This window comes from Panthera leo, chromosome B4 (assembly GCF_018350215.1).
Source record: "Panthera leo isolate Ple1 chromosome B4, P.leo_Ple1_pat1.1, whole genome shotgun sequence".
In the NCBI taxonomy this organism is placed as follows: Eukaryota; Metazoa; Chordata; class Mammalia; order Carnivora; family Felidae; genus Panthera; species Panthera leo.
Window position 1 is genome coordinate 104,055,203 of NC_056685.1, and position 26,065 is coordinate 104,081,267.

The 26,065-nt window shown below is 35.2% G+C and overlaps 1 protein-coding gene and 1 pseudogene across 1 annotated transcript in view; both read right to left on the reverse strand.

Moving 5' to 3' along the window:
• Nucleotides 1-26,065, reverse strand: part of PPFIA2 (PTPRF interacting protein alpha 2) — a 481,896-nt gene that overhangs the window by 309,092 nt on the left and 146,739 nt on the right. The window lies entirely within an intron of this gene.
• LOC122223964 overlaps nt 1-26,065 on the reverse strand; it is a 31,164-nt pseudogene that overhangs the window by 3,468 nt on the left and 1,631 nt on the right.

Here is a 26,065-nt window from a genome sequence, read left to right on the forward strand (position 1 = left end):
TAACTCACATTTCCTCTTTTATCATCTACTTCTGTGCAGCCAGAAGGTTCCATGCCACGCCTTACCATCTGTTGATGGATTGCTTGCTAATATATTTTTGTTTTAATTAGGGAATTAATGGAGAATTCTAGATAACATAATATTCTGTGTAATAGTGATGGATGATCATTTTTTAAAGAGTTTTAATATATCTAAGATTAACGCTAAATGAACCATTCTTGACTTTTTTCTCGATGTTTCAGAAGCCCCATCAGGATTTTGAAATTCCTTGTATTTAAAAACAAAAAGAGCTTACAAAAATCCTACTAAATAGAAAACAGTCAGAATTAGAGCAGGTGATTCTTACTCCTATGTCACTGTGTTCAGCTTCCCAGGCACAAAAGTTCGCATCCTTCCATTAACATTAAACGAATGCAGTGATAACACATTGCACAACCCGTCAATTGCCTCTATAGTAATATGATCCCTAGAATACCCTTTGACTTTCCAGTGCCCATGAACAAAATATGTGCATCTGCATTTCTACCTGCAGGCACCATGGTGTCCTTACAGACTTTTTGTTTTTCTTAAAAAAATAAACCTCCGCTCTCCTGAGAGGGCTTGCATTCAATGAGTCACATGTTCCTTTATAGAAACACAGTCCTAATTTGATTGATTCTTTTATAGTTTACACTGCTCTCACGTTTCCCAAGATTAATTGTTTGCTATGGTAAGGCTTTGTGTTACCTGAGGTTAGATGACATGCAAACAAAAAGATTTTGATATCTTCTCCTACTTTCAGGTAATTTTATTAAAAGTAATTTGAATGTGAAGTAAACTGATGTTTCCTTTGGTTCTGAAAACTGGCAGATTATTCTATTATGAAGCAAAAACATATATATAGTTATAGTTAGTTATATAGTTATTAAAATTTTTTCAAAGCTTATAGGAGGTTGAAGAGTAATAATTTCCAAAGGATGCCCTCTAAATTTAAATTTAAAAATGCACTATTTTTGAGATCACTGATTTTAAAATTGGTAAATTTTTATCTGTGACATACACACTTGATGTAATTTATGACCATACACTTAATAATTACTTTTATTTTTTGAAAAATAGAGCACAAGTAGGGGAGAGGGGTAGAGGGAGAGGGAGAGGGAGAGGAAGAGGGAGAATCTTAAGCAGACTCCACACTCAGTGTGGAGCCAAATGCCGGGCTCAGTCCCACGACTCTGGGATCATGACCTGCGCTGAAATCAAGGGTCAGATGCCCAACCAAGTGAGCTACCCAGGTCCCCCAATAATTACTTTTTAATACCCCCATCTCCACAATGGAAATAATTCCTAAAAGTAAAGACAAATGTAATTAAGACAGCTGGAAACTGAATTTTATCACAGTATGATGACATCAGTGAATTTCATCCACCAAAATAGACAGTATTTCTCATACCGCTCCTTTCACCAATTAATTCTTTAAAAAAATTTTTTTAATGTTTATTTATTTCTGAGAGTGAGAGAGAGTGCATGAGCAGGGGAGAGGCAGAGACAGAGGAAGACACATGTCTGAAGCAGGCTCCAGGCTCTGAGCTGTCAGCACAGAGCCCGATGCGGGACTTGAACTCACAGATTATGAGATCATGACCTAAGCTGAAGTCAGGCGCTTAACCAACTGAGCCATCCAGGCACCCCCACCAATTAATTCTTATGACAAAGTAGATAGTTACAAATCCATTACAACCACTGGCCATACAACCAGTGCAAATGTGGGCCTGAAACATAATCATTATTCACCGTATTTCATAGAAATTTAAAGTCCCACTTAAGCTTATCAACCTCAGCTCATACATATTGACCCTGTGATCATTCTTTATTGAGCAGATATCTATGGAATATTGACTTTGTGATCAGCACTATGACAGGCTTCAGTGAATAAAAGTAAGCACAAGTATACTGGGCCCTGCTGTCTGGAGTCTACACTGAAAAAGAAAGAAAGCCAATTTATAGAAATGTATAATTATATAGTGACATAACTAGTATGAAAGAAAAGAATATGGTGCTATAAACCTATGAAAATAGAGAAATCTGACCTTACCTAATGTGTAAACAAAGACTGTTATATAAGTTAGGCTAATGTTCAATTGCATATAAAAATCACAAAATAAAAGTGACAGAAACAAGAGAGAAGTTTACTGCTCCCTCATAGAAAAAAACCTACTGGATATATGTGGTCCAAGGCTATTTATAGGAAGTCCAAGTAGCCAGAAGCCTATACTCCTTTTTTGGTTTCTGCCAATTTAAGTATGTGCTTCTGCCTCATCGTCGAAGATGGCTGCTTGAGCTCCAGAAATCAGTTTGCATTCAAATCAGCAAGAAGGAGTAAAGTGGGGAATAGTGCCTTCCATCTCCTTTAAAGAGCTTTCTAGAAGTTTTGCACAACCTGTTCCCAAACATTAGTGGGTGAAAACTTAGTCATACAGCCATACCTAGCTGTAGAAGAGGATGGTGCGGCTATGTGAAATGTGCCTAATTAAGAATTAGGAGTCTTGTAATAAAGAAGAAAGAAATTGATATTTGGAGGCAAGTACAGGAGTCTTGTAATAAAGAAGAAAGAAATTGATATTTGGAGGCAAGATGACTTTAGATCTGAGGTTTGAAGGTGAATAGTGGTGACAGATGGTGACAGGAGGAGGAGAATGAAGGGCTTTCCAGGCAAAGGCACAATCCACATGGTTGTGCCGGCGTCCCTTGCAGTGGGATGTGGACCACTGGTGTCCAGTAGTCTTTTATGTGGGAAAAGAAAGAACTTATCTCTTGTTTTAGCAGTGCTGTTTTGAGATTTTTTTTTTTCCCTAGAGAAAGAGGGCACAAGTGGGTGAGAAGAGAGACACAGAGAGAGACAGAGACAGACAGAAGCGGGGCTCACCTAGAACAGGGCTCGTGCTCACCCAAGGTGAGACTTGAACTCATCCGATGTGGGGACTCGAATTCACAAACTGTGAGATCATAACCTGAGCCGAAGTTAGATGTTTAACGACTGAGCCACCCAGGCACCCCTTGAGATTTTTAAAATATGCAATTCAAACTAATCCTAACTAATCCTATCTAATATAACAGCCTTTACTAACCCCTTAGATAAGGTCTAGTTTCCATATTTTACTATTTTTCTTGAGGCTGGTGCATAGTTTTGTTTATTAATAATCATAGGTTTACAATGAGTTTGTGTAAGCTTCCAACAGTATCAAAGACACAAGTAAATAAATCTCTCCTGTCAATATCATATAAATGTCACAAGTGTGTGTGTGCATAGACATATACACACACATGTGTATGCCACATATATACATATTGTGTATGTATACATATATATACACACAAACACACATATACATACATACATATTTTATAAAAGCTGTTTGAAGTACTTTTGCTAAAGTAAAGATTTTGAAAATTCTTAGGTGATCAATCTCACATTTTAGAAAATATTCCTTTGAAAACATGTCCTAAAGTCCATTTTACTGCTATGCTTTCATCTGATACATATTCTCTGGAAATATCCCCTGCCCATTTATTTTTTGACGAGAGGGTATTGGCAATTTATCCAAAACTATTTAAAATACTTTTAGAGCAGTCATTTGTTTTTTTTTTTTAAATCCAGACTTGGCAGGAATAGTTTTGAAATACAGCTGAAGATACTAGAATTTCACATAAACATTATCATAAGTCAAATATGAGAATTGTTATTTTGAATTTTGTTGGTCAGGATAATAAAATGCATTACTAAATAGGCTATTCTGATCTATAGATTTACTCAATAGGGATTCAAATTCTTTCAATACATAATGGTATTTTACCTAAGGAAGTTAAGCATTAGTGTATTTGGTCTTAAAATATAAAAAATAAAAAAAACACATAAGGAGTTACTTCTTTTACTTTTTTTTTTCTTCTAAATTTTCTCTTTGGATTGGTTATTTCCCATATAAAAGGCTCCTGTCCTAATTAGCAAACAAACAAAAGCAGACCCATAAATGCAGAGAACAAACTGATGGTTGCCAGAGGAGAGGAGGGTGGAGGGAAAAGGGTATTCAGCAAAATGGGTGAACACAGTGGAAGTTACAGGCTTGCAGTTTTGGAATGAATAAGTCACGGGGATGAGAGGGACAGCATAGATGGGGTGCCTGGGTGGTTCAGTCGGTTAAACACTGATTCTTGGTTTCAGCTCAGGTCATGACCTCATGGTTTGAGTTTGAGACCCACAAGGGGCTCCGCTGGCTTTGCGGGGCCTGCTTGGGATTCTGTCTCTTTCTGCCCCTCCCCTGCCCCCCACACTCTCTCTCTCTCTCTCTCTCTCTCTCAAAATAAATAATTTTTTTTTAAAAAAGGCACAGCACAAAGAATATAGTCAATGGTACTGTAATAGCATTTTATGCTGAAAGATGTTAGTTAACTTGTGGTGAGCATAACAATGTACAGTTATCAAATCACTATGCTGTACACCTATTGTACACTATGTCAACTACATTGTACAATATTACTAACGTAATATTTGTCAACTATACTTCAATTTAAAAAAAAAAGGCTCCTGGACTACCTGCATGGCTCAGTTGGTAAAGTGTCAGATGTCATTCAGCTCATGTCATGATCTTGCAGCTCATGGTTTCGAGCCCCGTGTCGGGCTCTGTGCTGACGGCTCAGAGCCTGGAGCCTGCTTCAGATTCTATGTCTCCCTTTCTCTCTACCCCTTCCCTGTTCTTACTATGTCTCTCTCTCTCAAAAATAAATAAACATTAAAAAAAGTAAAAAATTTAAAAAAAAGACTCCTTTCCTATGCACAGTATTAGCAAGTAGACATAACCTTCAATCACCTGCTTTTTCTACTAAGAAAAAGCCATTGGAAAATACCAGAGAGCATACATACATATGTTCTTTTAAAAGAATAAAAGAAGTTAAGTTACCTGCTAACAAGCAACTTGTAAGGGTACTGTGTAAATATCTTAGAAAAGACTTTCAGGAAGAAAAGTACATAAAATAACTTTAATGTGAAAGATATTGATGCTGTAAGATTTATATATTCATGAAGTAGATGCACTGAGAAGTAAAGTGGGGAGCAAAGATAAATTAGGTGGAGAAAGAGCAAGTCAGTTTGGCTAGGAAGGTTCTATTAGAGATAATGAAATATATCTGGACAGAATACATTACCATCAACTTGCTTAGAGATGACAACATTGTCTTTTGACCTTTGTTATTGTGTTAGTTACCTATTGTTGCACAACAAATTCTAAAATTTAGTAGCTGAAAAGCAGCGATTATTTATCATCTATCATTTTTTTTATGAGTCGTCAGGAATTTGGGAATGGCTCAGTTGGATAGTTCGACCCGGGGCCTCTTCTGAGGCTGCAGTCAGAGGTTGGTTGGGGCAACAGTCATCTGAAGTCTTAACTACTAGAGGATCCACTTCCAAAATGGTTCATTCACATGATTGGGAAGTTAATGCTGGCAATTGGCGGGCGGGGGCAGTGGCTCTCCATGTGGGGCTATTCTGACAGGGCTGCTGAGCACCCCCACAGCATGGCAACTGGCTTGTGAGCAATTCCAAGGGCACAAAGTACAGGCTGCAATGCCTCATGATCTCATTTCAGAAGGCACACACTGTCACTTGAACCCTGTATTATTCACACAGCGTCAGTTCTAGTTTAATGAAGGAGAGTTCTACACAAAGGCATGAGTAGCAAGTGGTGAGAATCATTGGAGGTTATCAGGAAGTCAGAAGACAAATCAGGTATTACTAATATTAGTATTATCACTATCATCATCATTTTTATTATAAAAGGGCCTACCATGTACTTAGCAGTATACTCATTGCTAATATTCATAAAATTCCTTTGCATCATTTCTTAGCTTCCTAAAATTCTAGGGAGACAGGTTTAATTATTTTCATTTTAAAGTGAGAAGACTAAAATTCAGAGTAATTCAATAATTGGCCCAAAGTCACATAGGCAGTAAGGCAGGATATATGTTGATCTGATTCCAAATCTTAACACTCCTTCAACCATACATGATTCTCAGAAAATATTATCTGCTCTGGGCTGACCCTGCTAGATTAAAAATGTCTGCATAGTGACCACTGTCCCTCTTAAATACAGCACAAAGTGCATGAGATGGAGACATTAGTCAACACTGATAATTCTGGTATTTTAAAACAATTTTTTCTATAATAGGTAAAACATATTTAATAGCTGTTATTTTACAAAATTAGAGTAATATTGTCAACTTTCTTCTCATTGAAGCTAAATTAAAAAAAAATCTGGAGGGGCACCTGGGTGGCTCAGTTGGTGAGCATCCGACTCTTGGTTTTGGCTCAGTCATGATCTCATGGCTTCGTAGGTTGGAGCCTCACATCAGGCCTTGCGCTGGCAGCACCCATCCTGCTTGTGATTCTCTCTTCCTGTCTCTCTGCCCCTCTCCCACTTGTGCCGTCTGTCTTCTCAAAATAAGTAAACACACTTAAAAAAAATTCTGGAGACAAAGAATTAGTGAATTTACAACTAAACAGTTAACTTTCTTCGTGAGGGTTTTAAAATCACAATTTTCTTATGAACCCATGATTTTGAAGTTGCAGATATAACCTGGTATAAGGGCAGATATTTTATGAAAATTAAGTGCCATTCTGTAAGCCTTAAAATTGAGATTTAGGTGAAGGCATAAAGATAATGGCTAAACACACAAGGAGGGATTATTCTTGATAACTGAGAATCGTGTAGGCCGGGTAGAGCAACCACCTAACACCCCTCTTCTAATGAACACTTATTATTTTAATCAAGTTCTATTTTAAACTCATGATTTAAAGAAAAAAAATTTAACGTTTAATCATCTTTGAGAGACAGAGAGAGACAGAGCATGAGCGGGGAAGGGGCAGAAAGAGGGAGACACAGAATCACAAGCAGGCTCCAGGCTCTGAGCTGTCAGCACAGCGCCCGACGCGGGGCTCGAACTCACAAACCGCAAGATCATGACCTGAGCCGGTCGGTTGCTTAACCGACTGAGCCACCCAGGCGCCCCTAAACTCAGGATTTTTAAAAAGGAACTGGTTATTTTTTATATTATAACCAGTGAATAATTCAAAGATTTTGTTTAATCCTACACAGTTTCTAGGTGACAGATAAATAAATAATTAAAAACAAACGAATATTTTTCTTGACATGGCAATATATGACGTCTGAATTTGGAAATTCTGTGACCAACACAGGCCCTAAAGGAAAGATAAGCTAAAGTTCACCACTCTTGAGCACTCGTCCTTGATTTAATCAGGTTCTCTTGGCAGTAGTTTGGAATCCTCAAAATCCATACATCAATTGGAGTTAAAAATTGAAACATGAAAAGCAATAACTAAATGACTTCATCACAACAAATCAAAAGCATGTCTTTCTAAAACAGAATAATTATAGTTGTCCCTCTAACAACATGGGTTTGAACTGCACTGATTCAGATTTTTTCAGTACGGTAATATAAATGTATTTCCTCTTCCTTGTGATTTTCTGAATAACATTTTATTTTCTCTAGCTTACTTTATTGTACGAATAGAGTATATGATATATACAACACATAAAACATATGCCAATTAACTTATTGGTAAGTCTTCTGGTCAACCGTAAGCTATTAGTAGTTAAGTTTTGGGGGAATTAAAAGCTATACAGAAATTTTCTACTGTTCAGGGTGTCGGCGCCCCAACTCCTACATTGTTTGAGGGTCAACTGTATTGAAAACTGGAGCAAGGCCTTATGGGTATCCCACCTATTCATCAGCTGTACTTCAAACAGAAAGTAACTCTCACAGTGCTAAAAAATTCTCCACCTCCTGTCCACTGTTTCCCAATTTGTGACATTTCTGAACAGACATCACTTGGAATTCTATTTAAAATGAAAATTCTTTGGCCCTTAGCAGATTTTCTGAATCATCTCTGGGGGTGGCACTTGGTAGCTGCATTTTGGATAGTTACGTATTCCGAAGCTTGAGAATCGCTATAACAATTCTAAGGATCTTTAACACTGATCCACAAGAGAGGAAGGATAAAATAAACTGTAGTCAATAACATAATATCCGAAATTCCAATGTCAATTCTCAGAAAGAATATGCACTGGCAACAGGAAGTAATTATATTCTTTAAAAAAATTTTTTTTAATGTTTATTAATTTTTGAGGGGGGGGGAGAGAGAGAGAGAAAGAGAGAGTGCATGGGGGAGGGGCAGAGAGAGAGGGAGACACAGAATCAGAAGCAGGCTCCAGGCTCTGAGCTGTCAGCACAAAGCCCAACATGGGGCTCGAACCCTGCACTGAGAGATCATGACCTGAGCCGGAGTTGGACGCTTAACCAACTCAGCCACCCAGATGCCCTGGGAAGTAATTATATTCTTGAGAAACAAAGTATTTCTTTCAAATATTTGATACTTCAATAATAATATTAATAAAAAGAATTCTGTACTTAACACCTGTTTTATATTTGTGCATGTTGACTCCCAGAGGGAGCACTTCAACAGACCTTAACTGTATTTTAAAATCTATACAAAAATAAATTATTCCTTAATTATAACTTCTGTCATTTTTGTCTGTCTACTCTGAGAACCAAATACTGTTCTACCATGACTTTTGGATAACTTTCCTTGAAGACCCTCTAAGATTTTTAAGTGCAGAAACCAGGTGTTTTGCTCACCATTGTAAAAGTCTGGCATAATGGGGATACTCAACAAGGTGTGTTGAATGATTTGGTTCTTTTTTTTAAATTTTATTTTACATTTATTCATTTTTGAGAAACAGAAAGAGACAGAGCACAAGCAGGGGAGGGGCAGAGAGAGAGGGAGACACAGAATCCGAAGTAGGCTCCAGGCTCCGAGGCTCCGAGCTGTCAGCACAGCGCCTGACGCGGGGCTCTAACTCACAAACCGTGAGATCATGCCCTGAGCCAAAATTGGACACTCAACCAACTGAGCCACCCAGGCGCCCCGAATGATTTGGTTCTTTATGCATTAACTATTTTAATGTCTAAACAAAATGCTATTAAACAAACAATGTAGCTTAACAATGATAATGTATAATTCTTCAAATATAATATATAATATTTTATAATAATATATATTTTAGGATTTCAAACAAGGTTTCCTCTTTTAACATGAATCAAAATACACACGTGGCTTTCTATAGGCCTATCATAACTTCAAAGATGGATCATTTTAGAAAACAGATTAATGCTATGCTAAATAAGAAAAACAAATAAAAGGAAACAGTATACTATGTAACAGTGTAAAATGACACTGTAGTTCAGAGCTGTCACTTTTGCACTGAATGTACCTGGTAGAGAAAAACTAAGTGTAATGCTGTTTTCTATGAATCTTCTGTATTTTTTTTTCCACCAACATAATTGAAATTGTGAATATTTAAGCAACAGGAACTAGGTTACAATAATTTCTTCTTAATGACATCGTTCAGCTTTCCATTTAACTTTGCCAGCTCTGCTTTGTGATTGAACACATCATTTTGTGAAATTCTTTAAACACATTACACACCTTTTAGTACTGTTAAAATGCCTCATTATTTGTGAGATGCTCAGCAATTCTCAGATGCTTCTGCTGCCAATAATAAGATTTAATTTTGCTGGCTCCCAGTAGCATAAACTACTTTAGATCTTTACATAGTGTATGGAGCACCCAACATACAAAGTGAGATACTCTCTAAGAATTTTTAGATATTTTGAATTTTATACTACATTAGCCAATTTCACAAACCGGTGATTTTAAATTTGCATTTGCATGTGTGCAAAACTTTAGATGATAATAAGTGATAATAAAGAATGCATTTGTAAAAAGGACTCCAAGTACATTTTCAAAAGGATATGTAGTATCAATGCTCCAAAAGTATACATTCTATAGGCACAAAACTATTTTATATAAAATTAAGATCTTGAAAAGTTAATTAAATATATTTTAATAAGCTCCTGTACATGAAGTAAAGTGGTAAAATCTGCTCTCTTAGCATTAGTTTTTTCAAAATTTAAAATAAACCAAAAGGAAAAATATAACTTGTAAAATAAATTATGCTTTTAGTTGGAAAGTTCATTAATCATTAAAAACAACAATAGCTAATCTTGATTGAGGGCCATGTTTATTAGAAGGAAATACTTTACACAATTTCATAAATAATTTACTTAGCATTAATGATGACCTCATGACTTACTCTTTTACAATAAATAGTTAAGGGAAGCAAAAATACAGAAATGATTCTTCTTGCTCATAGCCACACTCCCATAAATGGCGGAACTTGGTTTTCAATCCTGTGTTTAATTCCAAAGGACATAATCTTAACTATTATGGAATTTTATTGTTACCAATATGGTAACAGTAGAAAAGTTAACCATGAACTAGAATTAAAAGTGGATTTGGACACAGAATTATTTAATTTAAATTTCCAAGTTATGATAAAACTATCTTTATATGTACCTTTAAAGTCAAAGCATTTTGGTTGTCTACTCCAGAGAACCAAATAATGTTCTACCGTGACTTTTTGGATAACTTTCCTTGAGGAAACTCTAAGATTTTTAAGTGCAGAAACCAGGTGTTTTGCTCACCATTGTAAAAGTATGGCATAATGGAGATACTCAACAAGGTGTGTTTAATGATTTCATGAATTAATAGAGAAGAATTAATTTTAGGCGGTCTCCAACTTAAACATGAATTATTTCATTCATTCAAAAAATACAGACAACCTCTGTTTAACAGACATTAGGCTAAGTGTCAATGAACAACTGTAAGTAGCTAAGTAAAATACATTTTATTCTCTCCAGGAGTTCACAGACTAGTCTTAGAGAGAGCTAAGTGAAAAACTACACACAGTATCATAAGCGGTATAACAGATATACGTCAATTACTTTACGCAAGTGTAAGAATTAAGGTTCAGGAATGACATTCAAGTAGGGGGTTGAAAGAGAATTTTAGCTTCCAAAACGCATTCACAAAATAAAGCAAACACACACATAAAGAGGCAGGAACATCTAACTTGACAGAGAAAAACCTCAAGAGTCTCTCATTTAGCTGGAGACCTCTGCCTGAATTGCTATGCAACCCTGGAGCCACGGGGTCTTTCTTATCTCTATAGGGCTAATTTGCTTTCATTTCTCTTTCTTTTTCTTACTTTTTTTTTTTTTTAATTAGGTTCAGGGGTGATATTCAAGGAGGAGTGATAAAGAAAGGGCTTCCAAATATGTTTATGAAATAAACCAAGTACATATACCCATAATGATACTTCTGAGTAGGTCGATATGTCCAAGGATTTCATGTCCCATCTGCCCCCTTCACCTCATTCATTGCCAAAGTCATTTCGTCCATTTCCATAGTGTTCTCTACTCTGTAAGCAGATGCCTCCCACATTTACATCTACTACTCAGACCTCTCTCCTGAGAGGCACAATTGTGTTTCCAACTGGCCTACTCAATCTGTCCAAAACTGAACTAAATATATTGTTTTTCAAAGCTGTTCCTCCTCCATATCCTTCTTTCCCTCATTAGAAACTTTGGGGGTAATCTTGCCTTGTCCTCTTTTGTGTCCTATATTCAGTAAGTTAAATTCTTTAGAATGTATCTCTTAATAGCTTTTCCCTCATGCTTAATTTCTTTTGGCTCATCCTTGCCACCTCCAGTGTGGTCCACAGACCCCATCTCTGCTGCTTCTGATACTGTTGCTGCTGGTTATGGAGCCCTTACTAACCACCTGGCACTGTGCTTGGTGCATGAAATGATTATCTCAGAAGCATCTTCAATCATTTCCCTACTTCCAATTACCCTCCCCTCCAGACACTACCTGAAAAATGAAGCTATTTTAGCTAGGTATAAGTGAAATATATTTGTGGACATCAGACTGGGAATCTTAGAACCATTTATGTGTTCCTAGGGGAAGGTCATTCTATATCAGGCTATCAGTAATGCCTACATGATGCAGGACAAGACATTCTTCCTTTCAACTTGCTAATCAATTCAACATTATTTGCTAATCATGGCTGTGTGCCGAGCACTCTGCTTGGTGTTAGTGATTTAACAGTGAAAAGAAGGACACGGTGCTCACAGAACATATAGTCCACGAGATTTTCAATAAGCAGAAACCTCTGCAGGTTAAAGAATTATGATTTCCTACAGGAAGCTCCAAGGGCTACTCATTGATTCCCTTGGTTGGTCTCACTGATGTCCAGAGTATTATTTAATTAATACAGGCATGTATTTAGGAGAGCTTTCCCTCCCAATTTCTCTTTTTGTCATTCAGTACAATTTCAGGATATAAGTTTACTGATATAGTAATAGGATATAGTATAGGATATAGTTTGGTTACTATAAAAATGCCTTTCCAATAGGAGAATGTCGTGTCAGTAAAGATAAAATGAGGAGGGGTAACTAAATGAAAACCTTAAGTTAAACACACACACACACACACACACACACACACACACACACAATGAGACTGTAGTACAATGTTTTTAGTGGTAGAGCAGATTTCTATATGTTTATAAATAGATCACTGAGGTTGGAAATTATGCAGCTTGGAATACTTTTGCTAATATATTTAAATATCAACACTACAGGCAGCAGACTATAAGGGAAAGAGCATGGACTTTTGGGTTCCCATAACTTTGATTTCAGACAGAAACTACATTATTTACTCTACACTGTTAACAACTATTTGAAATCCTTTTGTGTGCATCAGTTTTTCTGAGTATCAGTTTAGTGTTTGTTTTCATCTGTAGCACAGAGAAATCATAAAGAGTCATCTGAATTTTTTTGAAAGCTACTGAATTGTTCTCTCTGCTCTAGTCCTATCATCAAGCCAAGGCACAGTTCAAAATTCTAACTAAACAGCAACTCCAAGCTTGTCAATCCTCACTGAAAATCCTTAAATCTCAAGTCCAAGATCCCTGAGGATGACATTCAAATTTATGTTTAATTTTTGAGTTTGCACACTTCACTTTTAACCATTTCTTATCTCCAGTTTATGTTCCTGTTATACTAAACTCTGCCTTTCCCACACACCAGTAAGTGCCTCTGAATATGCTAGTCCATCTGTTCCACCTCTTATGTATCTCTGCCACTCGTAATCATGACTGCATACAAGTGGATGATAGAGAAAAAACGCAATTCTCTCATTTAGCTGGGGATCTCTGCCTGTATTGCTATGTAACCCTGGAGCCATGGGGCCTTTCTTATCTCTATAGGGCTAATTTATTTATTTCTTTTTAATTAATTAATTTATTTATTTTAAAAAATTTTTAATGTTTATTTATTTTGGAGAAACAGAGCGTGAGTTGGGGAGGGGCAGAAAGAAAGGGAGACAGAATCCGAAACAGGCTCCAGGCACTCAGCTGTCAGCACAGAGCCCGATGCGGGGCTCAAACTCACAAATCATGAGATCAAGACCTGAGCTGAAGTCGGACGGTTAACTGATTGAGCCATCCAGCTGCCCCAGTTTTTTGTTGTTTTTTTTTTTTAACACATAGCATGTGCCAAGTGTTCTACTAGATACTTTCAATGCATTTCAAAATCATCAACAATAAGAAGTTACAATGTGCTCCAAATAATAGAAAAATAACAGTGGACTCCTAGGTAGTACCAAAAGAATAGATGTTAAAAAAAAAAAAAATCTGGCTCTTTGCTAAAAAGCCAGAATTATCTCAACCTCATTTAATAACAAAGATATGGTGTGCCACACTAAAAACCAGTAAATCTTTTGAGTAAAATTCTTCATGCAATTGAAATTAGTAGCTTACTTTTTAGTATTCTGTTTATTTTGGGTGCTAATCCTATCTGCTGAATGGGAAATCTATATACTAATGAAATTTTAAATCTCTCTTGATGAAATATAAAAAAAACCTGAGTAATAAGGAATGGTAAAGAGATAGAAAGAAGAAAATCTCAAGGAGATTTTGTCTAGCTGCCATAAAAATGCATCTTAAAAATAATAAAATTAACATTTTTCCTTGATTACTCATGTAACCATTACCTACTTTGAAGAACTTTGAAGAACAGCAGTACACAAAAGTTTACTATTAAATTTACCTTTACATACACTTTAGATATTTTAACAGTAATGCTTCACCTGCTGCCTATATCATTAAAAAAAGAATTTGTTGCTGATTGTTTTAAGTTTTCATATTTTTATCATTTACCTTTCTAATATATGCCCCCAGCTTATAAAACAGAGATACTGACAGTATCCATGTGCTAGGGACACAGACTGATAAAATGTTCTTGGGGATTAAGACAAAGCGTGATAAGTGTTCCAATGATTGTACGCACAGGCAAAGGAGCAAGGGGAAGGAAGCCACTTAATACAGCCTGCAGAAATGAGGTGAATGAGTAAAAGCTTCACAGGAGAGGTGGCATCTGAGATGAGTCTTCAAGTAAAAAGAAAAACAAAACAAAACAAAACAAAAAATCCCAGTGGGCAGGTTCATGGAAGAGGCGGGCAGCAGAAGTATACAGACAGTATTCTGGGAGAGCAAAGCCAAGTAAATTAGCAGTATGTTGCGTGTGCACCAGACCATGAAGAGCTTTTCATGCCAAGCTGGAGAGATGAACTTTATCCTTTAAGGATGGAGGATACATGAAGTATTTATTTCAAACATAAAAATGGTGATTACTGTGTGGCCATATTTTTTTTTCTGTGGGTCCCAGGGGGCAACAGAGTCAGTCACTCTTATACACAGTCCTGGCAGTTGATGTTATTAATGCTAGGATTAAATGGTAAAAAAAGGTATTCTAAACAGAAATAACTTCCTTGCAGATTAAATAGACAAAGTTGCTCTCATCAGAAATAAATTCCTTTAATGTGAGGAAGTAGTACATAACATAACCTTTATTTTGTTCTGTTTTTGATAACACCATGCTGTTTGTTATTATTGCTGTTCATAAAACTTGCATAGAGCTCCAATGAGTAAAACTGGTAAATACAGAATAGGGAAACATTAAGAGCCTCAGAGTGTATTCTTCTTCCCTACTGTTTATGGCATCTACTAACAAACTTTCATGAAGTCTCAGGGCTGCGTGGTTACAGTCTGAAAACCACTAGGTGAAGACAGTTTATCTCTAGAAAATGAGGGGTAGTATGCTGGACCCCAATACCTCTGGGAGGATTCACACTTTAAGTCATGATTAGCCGATCTAGAGATTTAATAAAGCATACAGACTGTTTTATTTGCAACACTACAGCTAAATGTGAAATCACATTGGGACATAATTGTTATGGACATAAAATTAGGGAGAATTTACTGCATTCTTATGTATAGTGTGTGTGTGTGTGTGTGTGTGTGTGTGTGTGTGTATACACACACACACACACACATATATATATATACAATATATATACACACACACACATATATATACATATATATATCCATTCAAATTTGTTTTAAATAAGATTTCCCACTTATACACATTTGAGCTCCATAAATTGGCAGTTCTAATACACACAAACATTATAATCAATTTTTTCTTATGGTAGCATTTAATCTTAATTTTTGTCAACCAAAAGGCATTCTAAGCAACCACACTCCAGAACTTGATTTTGGGGGATAAACAATTCACTAAATATATAGTGCAAATTGAGTTCTGGCATCATCCAGGATCAAAGCACCTCTGAATTAAAAACAAAAAAACAAAAAAACAGATACGCGTATATTCACAGTAATATAGAACTGAGATCTCACACATAAGGAAATTAATTTAAATTAAGTGTTAGATAGTCTATACAAAAACAGTATTTGCATGTGTATGTAGAAGTATGAATATATTTGACTAAATTAAAATATAATGAAAAAGAAAGTCTTAATATCCTTTAGCTTATTTGTTGGCTTTTTACCTTTGAACTGTTCAGGTCAAATACATTTTAAATCTTACTCTTAAAATTTGGTAATGTACAGTTTCAGCAAATATGACAGAACAGTTTGAACATTTAATGAGAAGATGGAACTCAAACTGAATATTATTCATGCTAAGCTATCTTAAATGTTTTGCATATGCTAACTCTTATGCTAAAATAATTTTAAGAAAGTAAGCATTAAAATCTCAACTCCTTGATGCAGAATCGTTTCTGAAACACACTTATGCATGCCATTCCATAATGAGAACCACTTTTGAAAATTTAACTAATCATTTTCATGTTTTTCCCCAGAAATGGTCTGTTACTTCTCCAGCATCTCATCTCTTATAACAATATTTCAACCAAAGAAAATACATTGCCTTAAAATAGGTTGATACATATAACAAAGAAAACTAATCATGTTTAATTCTGCCCTTTGAAAATAAAAAGAGTCAGCTTTTATCAATCTTTACCTTTATGCTTTAAAAAATGATCTTTTTTTTTCTTCCTTCTCTTTTGCCAAAAACAAAAACGAATAGCAACAAAAAGTTAAGCGCACATTGCCTGTTACCATAAATGTCAGGATCAAATGTCACTTTATGAATTAAAAATGTGAAATAGAGTTCATTATTTGTCAACATTTCTATTTTGTCCAAATTCCTAGAGTTTGTACATGAATCGTTATAACATCAACAACAACAAAATGAGTGTTTAAAAATCATTCCAGTGTGTTTTCAAAGAAAATCATCTGCCAAGAAAGGTGTCAGCAAGATCTTTACCGAAGGAATTGTAAAAAGCTTATGTCATGACTGAGCATATGGAATTTACTGACCCTTAAACTTTAAAAGACTGAAGTAGAATACCTAATGTCAAAAGCTGCCCCAAAGAGCCAGCTACAGGATATTGTAAAGAGTGTTTATATCTCAGTGTACGGAGAAGAAAAAAAAAAGTAATAATTCTGCAGAACAGCCCCAGGGCACTTGCATTTTGAGTCACTGCCACAATAAGCAGATCGCCACTGGGAAGTGAATATATTCTGTAACAGCACAGACTTGCACTATCAGTAGACATCAGTGTAAAGCAGGAGAGGCAACAGGATTAAAAATAGAAGTATAAAAACGGGGAGAGAGATGGAGTAATTATATTTACTGCTCATAGTTTGCAAAGGCAAAAGACATTAACAAATCAGATGTGCATTTATTCAGAGCCCTCTTTTAAAAGAATTCTGACTCTCTCCCATATTAATCTCTAGGTCTTTATATATATTTTTTTCAGAACACTGTAACTGTAGAGCTAAAATAATTAAATGCCAGGCTGTTTATATTCCCATAAAGTAAAATATATGGAGGGAAGAGGTTCATTTTCTTTTTTCATGTAATGATGAAATGACTGAATTACAAAGTAAACCTTAGTACTAAAAGACGCAGTTTGAGGATAAAAATGAGGAAGAATCTGATGTAGTTTAGGCTTATCCATTTTCCAGACTGATGACTGATTTATTCACAGGCAACTGAAATACATTTAGTAGGTAACAGCTTTGTTACTCACACTTATATTTATATTATAAATCATTCTGACTTCTTGATAACACAGAAAAGCTTCCATCTTAATGAGTTTCTACTTGATCTCAAATTGTAACACATACTAAACATGATATGTAAGCTTCCTATATTATTGATTGCCTGTATATTGCACGTGTAACAAAATTAACTAACAAATTCTGTTGAGCTATGTGTATGAAATAGAAAACATTTTTCTAAGCCCAGAGGACATAGTTTTCAAAGTTCCATAATATGTCTCTTACTTCTATTCTCTCTGTGATATAGAAGAGAAGTAACTCTAATATTCACCATATTATAGCCATAAATAACAGTATCAGGAGACTCATCTCATAAACCCTCAAGGATGACACAGTAGCAAGTTTTAAAATCCCGGAGAAAATTAAGTGTTCGTTATTATTTTGCTTGAATTCACAGAGAATTCTAATGCCATCCTATTTCCATATTTAAAAAACAGATTAAACTGACATGCACATTATCCATTTCTTACATCCTCTTTAACACTTGCACACTTTGCAGTTTTCCTTTGATTATATTTCCTTTTATTAAAAGTTTGACTATACATTAACTTCCTAAGTAGTGAAGCCATTTAAAACACACTTACTTGAAAAGTGTAAAACCGGGTCCCATTAGGAGGATGCACTTTAGGGGAGCCAGAAACGGTGTTCATATCCGAGAAAATCATTTCTGATCACAGAGACAATATAATCCACAAGGAGCTACAGATGCAGAGCAGAGAGCTTAGCGTACAGATAAATCCGTGCATGCATTGAGGGAGGCTAGAGGGTAAAATGAAATCTGCCCCATCCTTCATAGATACACAGTGATAGCATTTTGAATCTTTCTCCTACGTTTGAAATCTAAGCTGAAAGGTTATCAGCCACCGACCTTTTGTGCAGCTAGTTCTTTAGAACGTACAATGTTTTTTAAAAAATTAAAACACAGAAGGGAAAAAGCAAGAACCAACAATAAATGGAGCTTGTGCAGAATCTGGCAGTGCTGTGGACCTGCCCATCTGTTCTCAGTGATAATCACCTCCCTCCACCACAGTCTAGCAGAGTGATTATGCTAAATATCCTGGTTAACCAATAACATACAGTTTCATTTCAGGGAAGCGCGCACAGTGTAATACAGAGGACCTCTTCTGACTAACCTGAAGCATGTTTCGTATGCTGTTTAAAGCCGTATTTAGCAACAAATTATTGTTCCATCACTCTTATTTCTGTATGTTTCCAGATCTCTTTGTTACTCCCAGCCTTTTCAATGAGATTTTAGACTTTTGTACAAATCCTTTTCTTTGAAAGGGAAGAATATTTTTAAGTTCAGAGATCAAAGCATATTATAGTTGGCTAGAACATTAAAGCTCAAGACATACAATTCAGGAAAGCTATATAATACTAGGAGTATTATCAAATAAAATGCACTAAATATTTCTACTTTTCTGAACTCTTAACGCACATCACAATATGAGCATAATCATTACTCTACTTCTCCCATTTTAACTCAAAAATCATTAAGTTTCAAAGTTAACTAAAAAAGGACAATACACTTGTTTTTAAAAAACCAAAACTTTAACTCTCATATATAGAAAAAAAGAAAATTATCTTTTAGATACATGAAGATTTTTAAGTCGATATCCAAAAACATTAACTGTAAACATATAGGCTGTGCTGCAAAGCGTGTTCATTTTTTATGGCTTTTAACACAGACTATTCAGTCTGTATGAAAGATCATATTCAGATGACTTTACACTTTTTAGAGGTAAAAATAAATGCTCCATTTACACATGGTTCAAAGGTGGAGACTTCAGGAGAACAGAGATGAGAATGAGCCCAAAGTGGTGACTTTGTGAATGTATCTAAGACGGCATAGTTATATATAATTAACAACCAGGAACCACCTGCTTTGAACCTGAAGACGATCAAACTATGATGGTGATGGGCTCTCAAAACTTAACTTTTTATTCATTTGTAGCTTTTATTTGCCAACTATGATTCAAATTTATACCAATGAGGAGGAAGCAGAAAAATGATTCTCAATTCTTTAGATAGGACCCCCACATTCTGGTAAATTCTGCAAGTAGGTAAATGTTTGCTCGGCAAACTGCTAAATAAACCAGAAGATAATTTTTATTTTTTATTTTTATTTTTTTTAAACTTTTTTTTAACGTTTTATTTATTTTTGAGACAGGGAGAGACAGAGCATGAACGGGGGAGGGTCAGAGAGAGGGAAACACAGAATCCGAAGCAGGCTCCAGGCTCTGAGCCATCAGCCCAGAGCCCGACGCGGGGCTCAAACCCACGGACCGCGAGATCGTGACCTGAGCCGAAGTCGGCCGCTCAACCGACTGAGCCACCCAGGCGCCCCAGAAGATAATTTTTAAACAAATGTTTAATTTGAGAATAATTTTACATTTATGGAAGAGTTACAGAGATAGTACAGAGAGTTCCCATATATCCCTCAACAGATTTCTCTGTTAACATCTTGTATTACTCTGATACATTTGTCAAAACTGAGTAACTGATATTGGTACATTATTATTAAATAAACTCCAGACTTTACTATGGTTTCACTAGTCATTCTACTAATGTCTCTTTTGTGTTCTTGGTTCCAATCCAGGGTTTCACATTCAGTTTGTTTCCGTGTCTCCTGAGTTTCCTCTGGCCTGTGACACCTTCTCAGCTTTTCCTTGTTTTTCATGATCTTGATAATCTTTGGAAGACTTAAGATTTACAGGCCAAGTATCCCACAGGCTACCCTGCTTTGATGCTTTTATTAACTTTATTTGATGTTTCCCTAATGATTAGCATTGGGCTATGGGTTTTAGGGAAGAATACCACAGAGGTAAAGTGTCTTTCTCATCATATATTAATGAAGTGACCTCATCACAACATCATGGGAGTATGTGATATCCACCTATCACTAGTGATATTAACCATCACTTGGTAAGGTGTTGTTTGCCAGGTTTCTCTACTGTAAAGTTACTATGTTTTCCTTTCCATACTCTATTCTTTGGAACTTGGCCACTAAGTCTAGTATATTCTCCAAGAGGTGATAGAAAGTGGTAAAATTAAGCTTTACATCCTGGGGGAGGGTACTGTTTATATGTATTAAATGGAATTTTTCTGTAGGGAAGATTTGCCTCATCTATAATTATTTTTTCAACTATTTACTTCTACCAGTATGAACTCAGAGATATTTATTTTATACGTAGAGTTATTATACAATATAATTTATTTTGATGCTTAAATCATCCCAGATTTGGCTACGGGGAAGGCCTTCAGGTCGGCTCCTATTTCCCTTTGATGTGTTCCCATCCTTTTTTTCCTTTGAGCACAAAAATGATTATTTTTTAAAACTGCTTTTTTTCCTCCTGCATGATTTACCTAGTTACTAAAACTATTAGTTATCTTAACTATAACTCTACCACTGCAATTTAAATAGAAAAATCGTGCTTTCTTTTTCATGATTATTTAAGCAGCTACCTTATATTTTTTAAAAATTCTTTTTTCCCTTCTGATTTTTTAGGCTACATGGGATTCATTCAAATGACTATCAAATTAAATAAAATAAGTATACAGGCATACTAGCTTTGGTAATTAGCTGTGTATGTAAAAAATTTTAGTTTTTCCCACTCAGAGATACTTCCTCTTATGGTTGGCAGGGCCAGGTAAGTCTGCTCCTCAAAGAGCTATCAGTGGAAACAATGTCTCGAAAACAAATGTGAAGCTTCTTGTGAACCCAAGTTTTAAAGGAATTTTTATTTATTTTTTTTTGCCAAATAGATTATTATGGTGCAAATAAAACCTGTGTGTTTTATGCTTACCTGTAAATTGGTTCTGATATAATACAGACCATATGATTCACTAGATTTCTTCTTATTATTTAGAAGGCCAGTAAATCAAATATTCATGGTATAATATTACATATCCCTGGCATAATTTGCTGAATTTGCCTCAACCAACAAACTATTTCAGCAAGGAATTCTGAAGCTTTTTAGCCAAGAAAGGTACAGGTTTTTCTTTTTCACAGTTTTTGTGTGGGGAGGGGAAGAAAGAATTAATGTTGAGTAAGCTGGAAGGAGAAACAGTATAAATATATAATTATTTTAAATACAGTGCTTTACTCTAAATGTTGCAGAAATTGCCAAAAGATACATTCCTCCCCAAACTTTTGTTTTCTAAGCAGGCTATTTATGATAATGATGGTATATAATTGTACTGAATGTTTATTTGAAGATAACTTTCTTTCTCTGCTTGGTAGCCAACAGGGAAAGTGGTGTCCACATCTGAAAACTGAAAGGATACAGAACCTTGCCTTGTCCATTTTGGTTATAGAAGTCTGGTACTATTTCTTGGCCCTAGCATCATGATTATAAGAGATACAGTCTCTGTCTTTATTAAGGAATTTTAAATTTGGTGGGAGAGACATCGATTACTAAGAGGTTATTAACTAACAAGACAACTGACATGAAGTTTAGTAAGTGCTAATGACTGACTTAATGTAAAGGAGACTGAGTTCATCTGAAAAGTATCTAATACAGGGATATATCAAAATGACCTTGGCAAAGGCAGGAGGTTGAAGGAAGAGAAGGAACAATGCATGAAGACATATAAGATGACATGGCATGTTTTGGGAAATATGACTGAAAGCATTTCAGGGCACCTGAGGTAACTGTGTTAGACGTGTTTTCTCATATATAAACTTTTCTCAAGTGAAATTAATAAAGAGATTTATTAATCTGGTCAACACCCCATTTCTATGAAATCAAGTAAAGTAAGAACATTCTTATCTCAAAAAATATATAAAATGTAGAGACATATTTTCATACTTTTGGTTAGTATATTTTGACATCTTTCTTAAGTTTTCCAAATAGCTTTCCAAGATTTTTTTGGCTTGTCAAAAACTTCATTCTTAGTTTGATTGCGTTCAATTTATAATAACACTATTTTAAGTATTAACTCGAAAGTAAAAGTATATAGCACAATATTACTATGTGAAACAAAACTTACTGTGCTCAGGCCAGGACTCATTAGTTTCTGGGCCATGTCTACCAACCACATCAAGTACTGGTAAGATCCATTTTAATTGCTACCCACGGACCACCACCCAAAAATCTCTCAAGATATATCTCTTCTCAAAAGAAAGAAATTAAGAATACAAACTCCAGAAAAGTTTAATTCTAGCTGTCTCAACCACTTGAAGTTTTACAGAAGGAATTCGAAAATGAGAAAGTAAAAGGATAACTAAATTACACTTTCTTAAAAATGGGTAAAATAAAAGTCCTGAAGCCAGACACTGTTTTTAATAGACTTACAGAGAAGATTCCCAGAAGTCATTGAATCCACCTCTTGGCCTCTGAGAATAATTATTCTTAAAGCCTTATGAAATGTATGCTATCAACTTGATTTGATAAAAAGTTCAAAAAAATACTTTGGAGTCTACTATTCCATACACTGTCAGGAGGATTCAGCTCACACTTTTTTTATATCCCTTGAATATAACTTTTTAAACAAATAACTGTTCGGTATATTCTACTTCAAGACAAGCAATTCAATACACCTTTTTTTGTTCATTTACAGGTATTGAATAAGAAGCTCAAAAATTTGCTAGAGTGATAATACTTTGGGGAATTAAGAAATACACTGAAAGGGCTGTTCATGTGCTGTTAGTTTCTGATAAATGCTCAGGAGGAAAAATGCCATACTGGACAAAAATAGGAATGAGAGAGAGAGAGAGAGAGAAAGAGAGAGAGAAAGACGAGGACGAGGAAGAGAGATATCACTACAATTTACACCATAACACTATAGGATAACAAAGAATTCTCTAGCCAAGCGTTCAGCTAGAAGTCATGCCAGATGGAGTGAAATTTGCAGTCCAGATGGGCAATACATCCTAGTGATCCATATGGATGGCATGTGGAAGCTAGTTAAGTACATATTGCCAGCTAGATTATCTATCATATCTATCTACTAAATGTGTAGTCATATTTATGCATCTCTATATATCTGCATCCTCCTCTTCATATCATGACTTCTACAAGATTGAGCAAAGATGACCCTGTGTACACAGACAAAACTGTAAGTTTACTTTTACACCCTGCCTCAGAGTCTCCTTCCTGAGAGTCACAGCTGCTTGTGCATAAGTTGGTAGGTTTTGTTCATTCATTCATTTATTCATGCATTTATTCAAAAAATTTTTATCGAAGAGCAATGAAGTGCCAGACACCTTTTACAGGTTAGAACAGAAATGAAGGGCAGGTGAATGAAGTGAAAGGAAACACTGTGTTTGTAGTAAGCCAATGAGACACTCCACCAACAGGTATAATCAATTCCAGCAGTGAGATCTTACATTAGAAGATCCAAATTAAAAAACAACGAACAAAACAAAACAAAACTTGTAATGCCTCAAAGACTTTCTTCCAAGTTCAAGAGATTTTTTTAGCTACTTAATTACTCATTGAGAGTGTCTCAAGTAAATAAATATAGAACCCTTTGTGATCCTTCAAGATTTGTAGCTATGTGGACTAAATAAATAAACACAAATCAAGCATATTGAAATTTCCAAACTTCCATTTGTAACAAGACAAAAATATTAAATATGCTTTCAGTTCACATGTTGATGATAGTGTGTTGGGTTATTTTTTTTTTTCACATAATCTCATAAAGTTTTTTATATATGTCTAGATACAGGCAGGTATGTAGATGCATGTATATATTTATGAGCATGTATGTTTTGTGTGTGCATTATACACATGTATGACTATACACATGTGCATACACATATGTATACATACATGCACAAACATACCTACATATATATTGTCTTCCAAACTCAAATTAGAAAATTTTAAAATGGTATCTTCTTTCCATAATCCTTCTTCTTTTGCACTTTGGTTTCTCTTTGCTTGAATGACATTTTTCACAAATATTTACATGTATTATAATAGCCCATAAACATCTTCATGCTTAAATTAAAAATATTAAACTGTCTGAAATTCAGGATTGAGCTTTGTTTTGTTTTGGTCCTTTAACAAAAAAAATACTGATTGATTAGAACTCTATAATTCTATGACTCAATAATTTTACTATAACATCTGAAGGGGTTTCTGAGTTCTGACTTTTATAAACATAAATAGTTGAGAAATACTGGGTCTATTCTATGGCATGAGACCTACATATAGAATATTACATATTGAACTTAAACATGGATATACCCTACATGTACTATACTATTGTATAGTACAGTTTTGATATTAAGTTTCCCTTTTTCTTAGAAATTGGCTAAATTCTTAGCTATTTGTAACCAATATTTCCACTCTGGATAAATCAATCTTTTTTACTTTATTTATTGTCCAGTTTCCATAGATGTTCTCTGTTACTATACACCATAATTACTGCATCAGGATGCAAAAGAATTCTCAGTAACCGATACAGAATTTTTATTTTATTTTTTAAATCAAGAAGCATAATTTCCAGCTAAAGTCTGAGATGAAATAAGATTCCTTAGTGTGCAAAAGCGGCCTTATACAGACCTTCTTGTCTACAACTAACAAAACCAGCACAACGCAAGGCGTAGAGAAGGCACCCAATAAATATTTGGGAAATACTTGACACATCTTCCTCTGGATGTTTTGTTTCTCTCTTTTCATGGGTTGTATTTTAATAGTAATTATCTCATTTTGACTTGCTGACTAGTCCTGAGAACTCAAAAAATACTTACTCTTATTCCCAGATTCTTATAGTTAATATGTGGTATATATAGCATTCAAAGTTTGGGCTGAATGCACTTCTTGGTACATAATAGTCAAGTTGTTGGTGAATAAATGAAAAACAAAAAGAGAGAATGTACAAATCACAGATATTCTAACTACCAACTCATATTGTTTGTATTAAATAATGCTGCCTAGTAGTTTAGAAAATGGATTTTTAAAAAAAGCTTCAAAAATAGATTTTAAAAAACAGGAAACAGATTGGAGCCCCTGGGTGGCTCAGTCACTTGAGCTCCAACTTCAGCTCAGGTCATGATCTCCCGGTTCATGAGTTCAAGCCCCACATCAGGCTCACCGCTGTCAGAGTGGAGCCTGCTTCAGATCCTCTGCCCCTCCTCTGCTTGTTCTTTCAAAAATAAATAAACATTTAAAAAATATGAAATAGAATGAAAAGAAACTTTGCAAACTTACATGTATCTACCCACTTAAACGTACACACACATAAATTCATCTCCATGCACACATTCATGGAGTTTTGGGAGAAATATCATATTAAAGAGAAGAAAGGTATATTCCAAGCAAACAAAGCAGATGTTCTAATGCTCTTCATATAGTTCATTTGATGTTAAGTAGTTTGTCTATACCATCTCAGAAGATACAGGTTTAACTGATAGGATGAGAGGAAGAGAAGAATCATGGTGATCAATTCTATACAAGAGCTTTTCAGATAATGTTATCATAGCTATCTTGGAATAACAGAACATTTAAAAAAACATTCATTTATAGGGATGGACATTCTACTCATAATCCCATGTTTAAGATTACAAAGATTACAAGATTACAGGAACAAAGGCAATTATTAGTCAAAACTGTGGAAAATATAGACTAAAGCAATCTTTAGACTATCATTTCTTATTCTTTAAGATCTCTACT